The sequence below is a fragment of the Rhyacophila brunnea genome, unplaced genomic scaffold (genome assembly GCF_057557595.1).
Source record: "Rhyacophila brunnea isolate RB1 unplaced genomic scaffold, BYU_Rbru_1.0 scaffold_20, whole genome shotgun sequence".
NCBI lineage: Eukaryota > Metazoa > Arthropoda > Insecta > Trichoptera > Rhyacophilidae > Rhyacophila > Rhyacophila brunnea.
This window is the reverse complement of record NW_028232860.1, coordinates 5634902-5651501: the sequence shown is the minus strand read 5'-3', so window position 1 is coordinate 5651501 and position 16600 is coordinate 5634902.

Here is a 16600-nt window from a genome sequence, read left to right as displayed (position 1 = left end):
ATCAAAGTTCAGACAATTCTTTTAAAATGCCAAAGCTATGTGATTCAATATTAGTACTTTAATTATTGTTACTTTCAAGCTCTAAAGTCACTGGTGGCGCTTTTAGCAGTGAACTGTAATTTGAAGATGCTGGTTGGTGGATTACGGGTGTAGGGGGGGGGGGGGTGAGTTTACACAGGATGCCAGACACTGACCATTTATGTTGAGAGGGCTGGTACGCGCTGGAGACGGTTCCATGTTCACGCACTCACGCACTGGTAAACAGACCGTTCGGAATGTCACTTTCACGGTTTCACTTGGTGGATGGTGAATGATGATGACAAGTTCACGATGGATGATAGACGCGACGTTCGCTCAAACCGTATTAGATTTAGCACAGCAAAGGTCTGACATATGAGTTTTGAGTCGCTTGGCTACCTGAATGTTATTCAATCACGGTCGACTGATGATCCGTAATTGTTGATTGCCTGGTCTTGTGACAATAATAAGTATTCGAGGGTAAGTGAGAAGAAAGGATGAATGTGACCACAATTTGCCCAACCAGCTTCTTTTGGAAGGTACTAAGAATTAATATGTGACCACTAAAACAAATCTTTTGAACTCAACAGGATTCAAACCTGCGGCCTTCGGGATTCGTGGCATACAGCGGAAAGACCGCAAAAGTAACCAATGGATAAGGAAGAAGACAACAGTACACGATACAATATAGGTTGCAAAGCATATGAAATGATAGTAATGGTTCAGGTGCAGAACTAACCTTCCATTGGTAATGTCAATTGAGAGGGCAATAACTTTGTTCAACCAAATCACTTCAGATATTGACATATTCCACCTGCGTGAGGATGAGTATAGGTGGGAATCGTTTTATAGATTCTTAAAATAGGGTCTCTTTAGCCCATTCGGTGTACTTTCTTGTACCTCATTTTTATTTTCTTTTGTATATACACTTTTCTACTGTTTAATAAATTTTATAGAATACAGTGTTTTAATAATATTTATTTTTTCTAAATGTCATGTTGTGAACGTCTTAAATTATTAATTTGTAATGTTCACCATATTATGTAAAAAAAATATTTGAATTAGACATATTTCGTGGCGAGTGGATAATAATTGCTAGATAGATGCCATCATACAGTGGTACCCTAGGGCCTAGGGGCACTTAATGACTAAAATACGCCTTATAATCAGCTGGATAGACGAACTCATTAAGTTCAATGGATATTTGTGGCCACGAAGAACTAGGGAATAACGTGAGGATGAGTATTATTATATGTGGGCATTGTTTTATAAATTCTTAAAATAGGGTTTGCTTAGCTCATTCGGTGTACTTCCTTGTACGAGTATCTAAATTATATTTTTTTTGTCTTTACATTTTTATACTGTTTAATAACCTAACCTATTTCTTTTTTTACAATATAATATCTACTGTTTTCATAATATTTCTTGGTTTCTAATAATATCATGTTATGAACGTCTTAAATTAATAATTTGTAATGTTCACTATACAAATTATGTAAAAAAAAAAAATTATTTGAAATTCGAAAATTTTTACAATGGTGGATGGAGCTAGGTATGGCTTTCAGTCAGCAGCGGATCAACCCCGGCTGGTGATGATGATTTAAGTATAATAAAGCAAGTTTATTATACACATTAAATAGTTTTACTACGTATAAAAGAAATTTATTTGAAACATCAAAATAACGTATCCATGTTGTACTATACCTCAGTGGCGAAGGGTCGAGGTAGGCTGTAAAAATCTGACATAAATAGAGGACATTAAACTTTGTTAGTCATACGTATTTGTTTTTTATTGAACTAAGACTACAATTTACAGAAGATGATGTTGGTGAATTTTTAAAGATCAAGTAAACCCTGCCCGAATCAAACCATAATAGATTTGGTATATTTTGGGCGATCCGACAAAATGTGCACACTTTTTCAGGCATACTTATTAATTGTTTTCGTTGAATTAGAAATACATATTATTATACACATGTTGGTTATTTTTTTTAAATTCATTAAGCCCTACTTAAACAAAACTATAATAGATAAAAAAATATATTTTTATCTATAAAATATATTTTTATCTATAAAATATCAAAGTAATGCATAACTTAATTGCATAATATTAGATATTTTATAGATAGACGAGTATGTTTTGACTATTATTTATTATGTTTTGGTTTCGCAGGGTTTAATTGAATTTTAAAAACTAACCAACACCAGTTTGTAAATTGTAGTGTTAGTTCAAACAAATAGATGCGTATGACTAACAAAGTTTTAGCACTATTTATGACAGATATTAACAGCCTACCTCCACCCTTCGCCACTGATAAACGTTGAATAGTTTTACTATTATGTATAAAAGTAATTTATTTGAAACATCAAAATAACGGATCATTGTTATACTATACCTATGTATCGGGTTTAATGTTGAAATCTACTTTGATGCAAAATCCAATACAAATAAGGCATAGAGCATTAGAACGGTAAATGTAACAAAATCGTTTCTCTAATAAATGCCACGGCAGAATCATAGAGATTATCTCATCCGACGCATACCGAATATCCATTTACCCATGACTTCCCGTACGTCTACATTACAGTTAACTACCTGAATGAATTAAATCTGACTCTGCAATCTGACTTAAATTGATTGTCTATAAATAAGCCATACTAGGGGTCTATTATGAATGAAAGAGTGGACAACTTTGTGAATTAATTATTGATGTCGGTAGCGTAATAAAATATTTTGAAGATTTAGCCCGATCGAATGATACAATCGCTCTAAGTTTTCCTACATCTGACCTATTGGTAACTGGACAAAACCAAACGTCACAAAACAGAAATGACAAAACAGAACAGTGACAAAACAGAATGGTGACAAAACAGAACATGACAAAACGGAACAGTAACAAAATAGTACAGCCTGGGAAAAAATAAAACATTCATTTTTTTAGAATCTATTTTTTGTAAAATACTTATAAAACTTAAGTTTATAAACAAATTTATATAAATATTTAATATTTTTAAATTTTTAAGTAAAATTATCAACTGTTTATTTATAAGGTAGGTACTTACTTATATAATTATTGTAGATTTTTTTTACAAATCCGTTATTTTGAAAACAATGCATTTTAATAGCTTACCAGCGATTATTATCAGCCAAAGATCATACAGCTCACCTTGAAGTTATAAAGAAAAAGTATGAGACCCTTAATTATTATTCTCCCTCCCTCCCTTCTCAATCCTTCGATTAAATCGAGTAGCAATAGTTGTGCATGATTATTAAAATCAAACACATACATTAAGGTTTTTACGCCAAATGGCCGAAATGCAGTGATTACATAATACAATTTTATATACCTACCTCTATCTATATCTATATATATAAAACAAAGTCGGGTTAGTTACACCATTTATAACTCAAGAACGGCTCGACCGATTTTTATGATCTTTAATTTGTTGGATTTGTCTCCGCTCCGAATAGCAGAATAACTATTAAAACATCGGATAAATCATGGAAAAATCTCGAGGTGAATGAAGAGATACATAACCAAACTTTGGTTTTCATCGAATAACATGAGTTACCTCATGTGCGGCAGTTTGTTAATCAAGTTAGAAATGCCAACGCTACATCGTGGAATGAACGGCGCTTTCAATCGAGAATTGGAACGTGAACGTGAATATGATCAAGATGCATTGAACCAATCAGTTCGAACGAATGTGGCACTGTTGAACCCCCAACAGAAATAAGTGTACGATACGTTAATGAAGGCAATCGATGATGGAAATAGTGGGTTACTTTTCCTCGACGCGTCCGGTGGAACTGGGAAGACATTCCTCATGTCATTGATTTTAGCTACTGTTCGTGCGAGATCCGAAAATGCTGTAGCAGTTACTTCTTTTGGGATAGCGGTCACGTTGCTAGAAGGATGCCGAACGTCTCATTCAACGTTGAAATTGTCCTTAAACCTTCAAACGACTGAAAAACCGACATGCAACATTGCGAAATACTCAGCAATGGCCAAAGTTTTGGTAGCAAGTAAAATCATCACCTGGGATGAATGCACAATGGCGTACAAACCCGCATTGAAAGCACTCGATCGAACTATAAAAAATCTGCGCAATGACTCAAGAAGTTTTGGAGGCGCAATGATTCTACTATCTGGCGATTTCCGCCAAACACTACCAGTCATTCCAAGATCGACAGCTGCCGATGAAATAAATGCTTGCCTCAAATCATCGACTCTGTGGCGCTATGTAAAGAAACTTCAGCTGACGACAAACATACGAGTTGCATTGCTAAACGATCCATCTGCCGAAGATTTCTCCAAGCAATTGCTGACTATCGGTAACGGCCGTGTTCCTGTCGATGAATCGAACGGATTGATTTCGTTTCCGCTGAAATTTTGCAATTTCGTCTCAACTAAGGACGAACTCATCAACAAAGTGTTTCCGAACATCATTGCTAACCACAAAAATCACAATTGGTTGAGTGAACGAGCATTCTTGTGGCAAAGAACAAAGATGTGGATCACTTAAACTTCACAATTCAAAATCAAATCGTTGGTCCACTGCATTCCTTCAAATCTATCGACTGTGTAACAAACAAAAACGAAGCAACCAACTATCTTTTACCTAATTTTTAAACTCATTGGATCTGCCTGGCTTGCTACCGCACAATTTACAACGGAAGGTTGGCTCGGTAGTCATCATGCTTTGAAATCTGAGCCAACCAAAACTATGTAACGGAACGCGTTTGGTGGTGAGGAAGCTCATGGGCAATGTGATTGACAATGAACGTGAATGAATGTGAACAATCAAATGAATGTTCAAAGGTGAGAAAGTTCTCATTCCGAGAATTTAGATGATCTCAACCGATATGCCAGTCTTGCGTTCGGCACGACGATCAACAAATTACAAGGCCAATCCTTGAGTGTTTGTGGCCTTAATCTATAAAATGAATGTTTCTATCACGGTCAATTGTACGTAGTATGTTCATGTGTCGGCAAACCATCTGCTTTGTTCGTTTTCGCACCTGACAACAAAACGAAAAATGTCGTATTTCACAAGGTGCTTCAATGAAGGGAATTGACTCGAGTGCAACCCATCCAGCAAATAATTTAACATAAAGTAGTGCAACAATGCTACGCAAATCATATCGATTCGCTTCAATAAAGCAAATGCCTTGCTGCCACGTGAATTACATTTTTTTTGACCATGTCCGATCCTAATAGGATCATATGGGCCTCCACAGAGTAGGGGTTTGTATTAACAGATTTTATTTTTATGAGAAATGGATATTAGCCACTTGCTCAACCTATTAGGACCATACTCTGACTCATGCACAAATTGAAAAACAATATTATGTGAACTTGCTAGACTCAGGATTCGAACCTGGGATCCTCGACACTATAGACCGGCGCTTAATCTACGCGGTCATCGTGGGTGTACAGTGTGTACAGTTCGATGTAATTAAAATATTTTATTTTGATTTGATTTTTTCACATTTATTGAAGTTCTTCATTTTGAGTACCTATTCATTTTAACTTAATAAAAACTGAATTTAATTAAGTTAACACAAGATTATTGATTTTGAGGCGGTACGAAATTCGCCGGGTCAGCTAGTATTATATAAAAAATGTATTATTTTCAAAATAACGGTTGTGTACAAAAATGTAGGTAACAAACAGTTGATGATTTCACTTAAAATTAAAATATTAAATATTTATATATATTTGGTTTATAAACTTAAGTTTCATAAGTATTTAATTAAAAATATGATTCCACAAAAATGAATGTTTTATTTTCCCCTGGCTGTTCTGTTTTGTTATGTTCCGTTCTGTCATGTTCTGTTTTGTCACTGTTCTGTTTTGTCATGTTCTGTTTTGTCATGTTCTATTTTATCATGTTCTGTATTGTCCGGTTACCGTTTTGTTTATAACATGATCAAGGCACCAAAATTTAATTATAATCATTCAAGGTTTATAGAATATATTCTTCCAGCCTACAATTCATAATACTATCTTGATTTAACCCCTTACTTTCATATATTTTTCTCACAATTGAGTATGTCTCTCTTTGTCGCATATACTTTTAGATCTATTTTTGTTGTTTGTCATGGAATGCGATGCTCTGTTTGCGATGTGCATTTGAAATTTATCACAGGTAAATAAAATCTGACGGATATCTATTAATTTATTATAGAATTTACTGGATAATGCTATCGATATTGAAAATAATAAAATTTTAATTAGATGTAGGTACCTAATAATTATGTTGATTCTAGAAATCGCTTCATGGAAACGGCTGTGTAACTTAAGGTGACATTACAGTTGTCTTTTATTTAATACTTATTTTTTTATAATGTTACCATTTTTTTCTAATTACTTTATTTTTATTTTGCATAAAAATGTTAATACTGTTATTATTACTGTGTTCTCTCTCCATATGATGTTGTAAATTATTTAATTTATGATTTGTAAAGTTTGCTATTTTATAATATATAAAAAAAAACAAATAAATAATATTTTTAACAATTATTAGGTACCTTTTTAGTTAAAACAATAATGTGTAATACACGCTGAGTTATTTGCCTTATCATTTATTTTCAAAATTAAATTGTATGTTCATTCAGTATTACACTAATGTTAAATGCGGATATAAGGTAAAAGCCAATTGCTTTCTCATTCATATTTAGATTTTATTGAGGCCTTGAATTAATTTGATGTCCTTGGTAAATGAAATATACCTACTCTAGAGTCGCGTCGTTCGGTGTAACACTGACCAATAGTACGGCGGCGACCTGGGGTGGGATTCGTACGTAGCTTATTTGTGTTATCGCCGTATTATAAGGGCTGTAAATAATAATTTGGAGTTAGACAAGCTAATCGTTGGTAAGGCGAGGAACAAGGGAGGAAAACGGGAGATAAAGGTAGCTTGGATGAGGGTTGTTTTGGGCTTCATGAAATTCGGCAGATATGTATTATTTATCAGATAGCTCACTGGTTAAATCGTTTAACGTCTAGTTCTAGTAAAGAGGATTAACCGAATTAATTTTAAGAATGAATTATTTAAGTTCACATCATCAGGACCTATTTGTGTAGCCACACAGTTGTTTATATCTTTTCTTTGACCAAAATAAAAGCAGATGGTTGAAGGATTTTTCTCGCCTAATTTACTTTTGATAAACCCAGGATTTAGATCTGGGATCCACGTGATTAAAAACCGATATGTTACGGCTCAGCCATTATGGATATTATTTTTCAATATTTTTTTTTAACCTAGAGTATGGACCAGAAAAGTTGAGCAAGTCGCTTACATAAATTTGTTGTAATAATATAAATTGAACCAATTATGGTGGCCCTCATTCTTTTTTTCCTACCTACAAAACATCCCAGTTATTGTCGCAAGACCAGGCGACCACCAGTTACTGGTCATGAGTCGACCGTGATTGAGAGACATTCAGTTACTTCAAGATAGCGGATGCGCCTAGGCTTGTTAAAGCTAGGCCGTCGTTAACTAATAACAGCATCCAAAACGCATCTGTTCAACCATTGTTGCCCTAAGTCTGATACAATTTAAGTAAACGCCGAGTCTATCATCCATCCTCAACTTGTCAACATCATTTACCCCAAAATCCATGTGAAACCGTGAGACTGACTTTCCGAACCTTCCGTTTACAAGTGCGTGTGTGCATAAACACCAAACCACATCCCGTTTGCGTCATCCTTCTCAACATAAAAGCTCAGTGCCTGGCATGCTGTTTACTTTTACACATGTACACTCTTATTTTCAATGATTTGTGGCCAAAGACACTGTCTTGTTAATAAAATCATATTATAAAGTTAACTTACTGTCTTAGAATCCATTTCTAACTACTCTAACTAACTACTACATATTAAACTGACTCTGTTATCTTTTTCCTAGAAATTTAATTGAGCTTATTATGTACACAATTTTTTACTAAAACTAAATAATTAAAAACTCACCTAATAATCGAGTGTATCTAACTAAAGCTATATTACAACATACCAAAAGGTATTTTTTGTTAAAAATACCTTTTGGTTTGTTGTGTCCGTTTTGCACTTATGACATTCATTTACTCTAGGGAATGATATAATTCTATTATTAACTGATATTATGACATCTCTTAATAATATTATAGTCGCTCGTAAATATATAGCGCATGCGTTGTTTTAATGCAAATAAATGATTAAAATAGCTTTTGTATGCAAACGACTGATAATTAAAGTGAGATTTATATCGCCATCAGAGGAACGTGTTAATAGCTAATTAACGAATTTATCTGACAGTTAGATTTACTATCAGATTGTATTAATAAAATTATACAATACTAGTTGAAATAATATTAAACATAACCCATCCGTTAACGAAACACCTAACTCGCGTGGAATTACTTTACTGCTGTCATTATATTTTTCTATTTAATTCAGTGTATAACAGATAGAAAATGTGATCTACCAGTTGAGAAAGAATAATTACAAGATAAAAAGAGCTTTTTATATACCTACCATGTTTTTAAATTTTCTATTGAATTATATAAACTTGACAATTCTATGTATTAATAAAAAAAAATATTGTACTTTATAGAAATACTGAATAAATAGAGAATACTGAAATGTCATTTTGACATTTTATATTTTTTTCCATAGTAACACACGTATATATTAATTATTTAGTAGGGGTCCTCCCCTTATCAACCAACAATAATAACTTTTTATACAAAACAGTATTAACTGAAAATGAATTCAATTCGGCTTAAAATGCCTAAAAGTATTAAAAGAATTCATTGTCGTCGTGTTCTGATTTATTCTAAACGTTTTAAATGTCTAGCTAGTCGGGAAGTTAGATAAAAATCTTCAATCGTCCAATACAAATCTTGGACAAACTAGAAAAAATTAAAATGGACACACAGGAAAAAATCTGTATCGGACAAACAAGAATACGAGCCAAGAAAAACGTGGTAAAATAAAAGAGGTTATGGAAAATGAGAAAAATAAAGAAAATAATTAGAAATTTGTGCTCAACAGCAAAACAAAGATTAGATAACCCGTAAAGTCGAGGAGTTAAATCGCGCTATCATGTTTATTTGACTAAAACATTATATATATTATAGCAGTGTCGAAGGTTGAAGGTAGACTGTTAGGATCTGACATAAACAGTGCACATTAAACTTTGTCAGCCATACGTATTTGTTTTCATAGAACTAATAGTACAATTTACATTTGTGGTGTTGGTTAGTTTTTAAAGTTCAATTAAACCATGCGAAAACCAGGCCGTAATAGAATCTTACCCTTACAGAATAAGAAATATTTAAATATCATCAAAAATTTAAAATTTAAACTTGAAATGCATATAACACAAAACTCCATGTTGGTGGTTAAATGATTATTGCAAAGCATCGTCCAGTTATTCTAGTGACTACTGTGGCACCTTCGTATGGACCCCATTTGGGGATGTCTCTGTGTATCTGAAGAGGCCCGAATCAGTATCAAACCCAACAAATAGTAAAGCGCTGATTACGAAAATAAATAATAATAACAGAGCCGAGCCGGCAATGCCGTAAATTCGTGGGTCGGGATGTGTAGTCAGGTAAGTCACAAAACAGCAAAAATGAGATATGAATGCCACTATATTAAAAAAAAATAATCTTTCGTTGTGTGTAGTCAGGTAAGTCGTATATCTCACCATTAGCGAGATGCAGTTTCAGTCAAAACAATTTTTTTATTTTACGGGGTGTGTACACAGTTAAGTCACATGAGTAGTCAGATAAGTCAACATTTTGTGTGACTTACCTTACTACTCATAGTTGGCTTACCTTCAAACGTCATACTTACTCAGTGTTGATTTTGGTGAATCTAACGTATTTTTTTAAGATATTTTGAGAAATTTTGAAAAAAAAATAACATCAGAACCTAAGTAAGATAGTCATATTATAATAAATTATGACTTATATAAATAAGTATGTGTATTATTTGTAAATAATAAAAAATATACCAAATTTATCGAATTTGATTTATTTAAATCTAAAAAGACGTACACAATATCCAAACACATAATCTTGCTTCTAGGTTCATCCACATACTCCAATAACTTGTATGTTGGCGATTCATTGAGACCATAAAAGATCCTGATTTTAATATTCAAGAATTACAGTCTAATTTACCAACATTGAAGAACCACGCCCTTCATGCTCAAATAGTGCTTCCACGATTACAAATCACGACGATGTTTTAACCTGTTACCCTCGTTCTCGATTGAGAAGTAAAAATTACCAAAAATTAACTTAAGGGATGATACAAACCCTTCAGAAATGATAAAAAGGTTGCACGAAAAACTGGCAAAAGTTACACAACAAGTACCTATAATGGAAGTTATGAATACGTAAAAAAGTCGTATCAGACAAAGCGAACCAGGCAAACAACATTTTCGCCAAGTAACAGTTCAATATTACTTGACTGTTAAACTGTTACGGAAACCAATAATTTGTAAAGATTGTACACTAAAAACATTAAGTGACACAGTCACAATTTTTTTGAATATGTTTTGAAAAAAAAAAGTGCGACTACTTCCGGTATACTTATTCAAGAAGATTCAAGAGGAAAAATATCTCTAAAAACAAAGATAACGAAGAAGATAGGCAAATAGCAAAGACACGATATAATATACTCTCAATTCCATCATTATGAGAGTCATTACTCTAGAAGGGACTGTCAGAAAATACTTACCGCCACATTTGACAATAACTGTGATGTATTCTCAATATTTGAAGAGTATTAGCTCTAATCCCATCAATATTCGTTTATACGCAGAAATATTCCATGGTATGAACTTAACATTCAAATGGCCAAATAAGGATACTTGCCAAAAATGCGATAAACTTAACTTAATTAAGAATTCCACCAACGATGAAGAAAAAATAAAAATCGTGAGGAATTGAAAGAGCATCATGCGAAGCTGACTTTGCATGTTCAGCTAAAAGTTGTGATAAAAAGTACTTGCAAGATTCCTCTTGCCAAATTGTAACATTTGACATGCAGCAAAGTTCCCTGGCCTTTTACAACCGACATTTGACAGTGCATGATTGTGATAATAACCAGGGATATTGCTATGTATACCATGAGACTCTTGCTAATAGAGAAGCTAACGATATCGCTTCATGCCTGTTCCAATACTTAACCAAGGGGATACATGATAATATTAAGCATGTGATCATGTATTCTGATAGATGTGCGGGTCAAAACAAAAATAGCCACGTAACTGTAATGTGCATGATAGCAGTAAAACATTCTGAGACTTTACACAAAATTGATCACACTTTTTAGTCCCTGGCCACACACATATGGAGTGCGATAGTGACCATCGCATAATTGAGAAGAAAAAAAAAGACGTTTGGTGGAACGATCGAACATCCTCATGATTGGGCCAAATCAATGTGTGAGGCTGCAAAGAAAAATCCTTTTAAAGTCACTGAAATGACTCGTGAAGATTTTTAACTACTCGGATCGATTAAAAGGACCTTTGCCACTCAGAAAAATAGACACAGATGGGAATAAGTTTGTTTGGAGAAATGTTAAGTGGCTTCAATTCAACAAACACGAACCGGGAATAGTGAAATTTAAAAGAACTCTCGACGAGACGACTGCATTTTAACAAATTTCATGTACAAGACGAGACAAGACGAAAGATTTGATAGACTTACCTCCATACATTTCACCGTATTATAGAGAATTTTATGAGTCACTTGAGACATCTGAGATAGTCAGCGATATTAAACCTGATACCATTGAAAAATCCATACTGAAGTTTAATGATAACGATGGACCTTTATAATATTCAGGTTTGTGTTCTTTTTCACCACTTAAATAACATTAACGTAAAAAAAAAGTTATAACAATGCTATTTTTAAATTTATACAATATTTTGTTCAATAAACCAATAAGATTTATGTATAAAATGTGTGTTTTATTGCTAATATTAGTCGGATTAACATGAAAACATAACAATATTACTTTGTGCGTAGTAAGGTAAGTCAATCATTTTTTGTGTAAATCCAGTTAAGTCAATTCCCTTTTTTTTTTAAACCAAATAAGTTTTAATGAAACAAAATAGTTAGAATACTTCTAGGACATATAATTGAAAGCTAATTACATGTACTTTGATTTGTTATCCATAAAAAACATAAATATAATTAGGGGAATGTGGGGAATTGTTTGAACTTTGTTTTTGCTATATCTCAAAATGACAATTTGTGACTTACCTGACTTCACATCCCGACCCACGAATTATGACCGTTGGAGATGTTGCAACGTTTCCGTCTTTCGACAACGGCTCTCGTTGAAAAGCGAAAACACAAGATGGCGGGCAGAACGCTACAAACAGCTAAATCGCAAACACGCCAATTTCGTCCTCCGTAAAATTAAATTATTAGAAATGTAACTATTGTATAATATTAACTTAAATATACCTTGCCGTTTCTAAAACAATTCCGGTGTGTTATTTGTTCACCTCCAAATCCTAAAAACCAGACGAAAAACCATACTAAAAATAAAAGTGACAGTTTGCTATTCACTTACCAAAATGGAGGGAAATGATACTACTTATATTTCACCACTTAAAATGAGAACCAATAGTAAAACCAAGATCTATAAATATTTAATAACATGATGTTATTTAGACTAATAATATTTTTCTAAATTTTCAATGAATATTTTTATTAAGAAATATAATGGACATTTGAGCAAAATAAGTGGTCTGTAAATGTAAACTGTCATCTAAGATTAAAATAAACGGTTTATTCACAGTAATAACAAAATGATTTCATAATATATAATGCAAAATACTGATCTATGTTGAAGGCAACAAGTCTGAGATAACTGAAGATAAGATAATTGAAATGAGTATTTAATATTCTTTTTTACTTCAATTATAAAAACAATGCATCTCCAATAATAATTTCCAGTTAATAATAAAGAAGAAGATCATAATTAATTAATTACTTTATTTAATTTTGAGTTCTATAACTGATGGATTGAAAATCTTAATCCATACATACAATATTAAATATTATACTCCATAATAAAATGAAGAAATCAATACATTTCTTATCGAACATTATAATTCGACCTGCATAATACTCCTTCCAATTTACAATTAAATCCGTACAGGTGTTAGGCTTTTACCGTTAACTCAATCAGTTGATAAGCCTCGTTAATAACGAATAAGCATTTCAATTAGCGTCAAAGGTAAGTAAGCCATCGTTAAATAAACTAGCGACATATTATGTTTAAAATTCATCACCCGATATTATATAATAATACGATATTATAATATTCTTGTGAAAATATTATTATTACTTATTAATTTAAAAAAGAGTTTTATGGCATTACAGCGATTGGCCAATGCACCATAATACATAATCAATTAAAATTATAAAGATGATTTAATTACAAATAACAACCAATATAACAATAAAGTACCTATGTGATTATGAAGATATTAAAGTAAAATGATAAATTCAATTATACATTTAACCTATTTAACACGTCCATAAACATGATATAGTTAATAAATAATTATTCAACATTAATGGTGCCATCAAATAAGTTAATCGCATGATACACAGCATTATGCAACATCACATCCATCCTGCGACGGGGGGAATGGGACGACTGGACTCCAGAAAATTGGACGCCGCACTGTCGTAGACACGTATACAGAACATAGACGAGGTATTTTTATCAGTTTCTATCTACTACTTGATAGTTTTAATTCATTTTAATCTTAACATAATATATTCTTTATTGCGGATTAAGAATTACCATTTATAAGGCTTTATATAAAATAAAAAACTCTTTTTTCGTTGGAACTCAAACATAATATGCATGATTAAATCATTATTTACGTCTGCATATTTACATTCTCACCAACTATTTAATCACAATATAATCATTTAAATATAAATTATAATATTAAATATTTTCTTAATGTACCTATAAGTACATAACGTCTATTTGTTTTCGAATTCCGTGGCGTCCAGTTGTCCGGTGCCAAATCGTCCTAGACCCGCGACGGGGTATCATGAAGTCCGTAGAGTTACCAGTAATATTGGTGGGAACATGAAAATTAATATTTGCCAGTATATACGGATTGTAAATGAACCCACGAAGAAGTAAAAGAAATGCTTTAAAAAAAAAATTGGGTGGACAAGGGTGGACAAGGATTGCATTGATAGCATACCTAGAAGAAAACTAGTCGGAAAATTCATTTTAATATCATTATCATAAGGAAAAGATCAGTATGTCTTTAAGTAGAGAAATCTAAGAAATCTATTGTGGACTAGATCCAACTTAATTGCGTGAACGGACCTGTTAGGACTCTAAATAATGCTGGCATATTCAAGAATACTCAACACAAATGATACGTAGGATAAAACAATATTACAGGTGGTCGGAAAACTAGTTACTACACCTGTTGTTACCAGTTATAACGCAATAGGCTCATTGATAATAAAATTTCTTATTATGTGCGCCAAGTAATGCCCATTCACGACTAATAAGAAAATAATATCTAGAAAACATAAGTATTATTCTTTGGAGTCGAATATTTACATTAGTAATCTAGCAGTGATGTTATACGTCGTGTACTACTTCTACAAGTAGTTTTCTACGACTGCTAATGCATTTTCTTACCATTTTTCTCTACAAAGTTTTCATAATATATATATATAGTTACCTATAAGGAAACTTTTAAGGCTGCGTGTGACCTGCATTGTTTTTCTTGTCTGATTATACTACCTTGAAATTAAGGGGTAACACAATAAGTTTAAAAAACTCATTGCATAGGTAGTTACTCCTAAGTTTGTAAGGTACTGTTCGGTTATCAGGAATACAGCGGAAAACACATTTTGAAAATATCCGATATACTGGATTATTTGTTAGTTTGGGTTAGTTTAGGTTAGGTTAGGTTGGGTTTGGTTAGGTTAGGTTAGGTTAGGTTAGGTTAGATTAACCTAACAAATAATCCAGTTTAACGGCTATTTTCAAAATGTGTTTTCCGCTGTATTCATGATAACCGAACAGTACCGTTTGTAATAGTTGTTATATCATTTTGTAATGAGTATGAATTCGCTAACAGCATCCGATAGTCATCATTATAATAAGCTAACTCCTTCTATTTTTTTCAGATTTCAGTCTGTTTTACGCCAATACGTATATTTACAGAATTTTGAAGTGGAAACTGAACTGAAAACAGCGGATTGGCAGCCTTGGCAACTTCACATTAAGTACTTACTCTCATCTGTGTCCTTGTCCATCTGTTTCTTTCTTGGTCTTGTATTTTTTATTAGGTAGATACTCATATATTATAATAACTATATTGCCAAGTAGTGCTTGAAGGTGTCATCACTTTGCAAGTGTAGTCAGATCCAGACCACGGAGGATTTCACGGAGTCATGAAACATATTATATGCCTTACCCGGAGGAGTTTCCACCGTACAACCGGCCATATTATGGGATTGTTGCGTAGATTGATGTCTTATTGGCTCAAATGTGACTTGTTATAATTATGACTAGTGGCGTGTTTTTTGTGTTATTTTTATCCAATGTATTTTTTTCATATAAATGGTTCATTTAAATCACTTTAACTTAATAAATCATTGAGTATAATATATAATTATTATTATATAAGCTGATACTGAGTATAAAAATATGATGTGTAAAACTCCCACCTCCGCACCCTAAGAACAGTCAGTAAAAAAGACATTGAGTAAAAGATTTGATATACTCATGCAAAGAAGCGATTTGCGGCTCTGCGATGAATGTGGTGTTTTGGCGGACTTTGTAAATATAGCAGTATAATGCCTTAAATATGAACGACACGGAGTACAGCTGCACATTGCGGATATCTTTGAGAATGTCGACGAATTAAAAGGTACCCTGGCGGTGGGTAGGACGGAAGAGCTTGGCTGAATTGTAAAGTTCTTTAATAGAATTGGAGTGAGTGCGTGATCGATGGATCCTCTTCTAGATGAGAAGATGTAATATGACAGCGAGTCGCAGTCAAAGCCTCGGTAAAATTTAATCATAAAAAAATATAATTATAAACTTTTTTTTTTCCATATCGTCACTTTACTATTAAGACCTCGTAAGTCGTATATTATAGAAAAATGAAGCTTGTTCAACAAAGTTTAAACAAAAATAAAATTTAAATCATATCAAAACATCGATTCTCTAGACTAGTTTGCTGTCCATAAATCGACAAATTTTAAAAACTCGTAGATCTCGTGGTTTTAAACATGGAATTAAAACATCGTATTTCACAACCAGTGTTAGCAGATTCATCGATTTGAAAAGTGTTTAAAATATTAGTTTATTACGTTTTTCCTACCCCTCAACATACTTACGAGGTTTTTATAGGAAGGTGACGATATGCATTTGGCGGGTTTTGAAAGTTATAGGTGTTTACTTAAGTTGTTGAATTTTCTTCAAGATTGAGCACTTATTTATTTGATGTTAGATGTTGACCATTATAATATGGAATTTTACAAAAAGATCTTTCACAACATGAATCAATT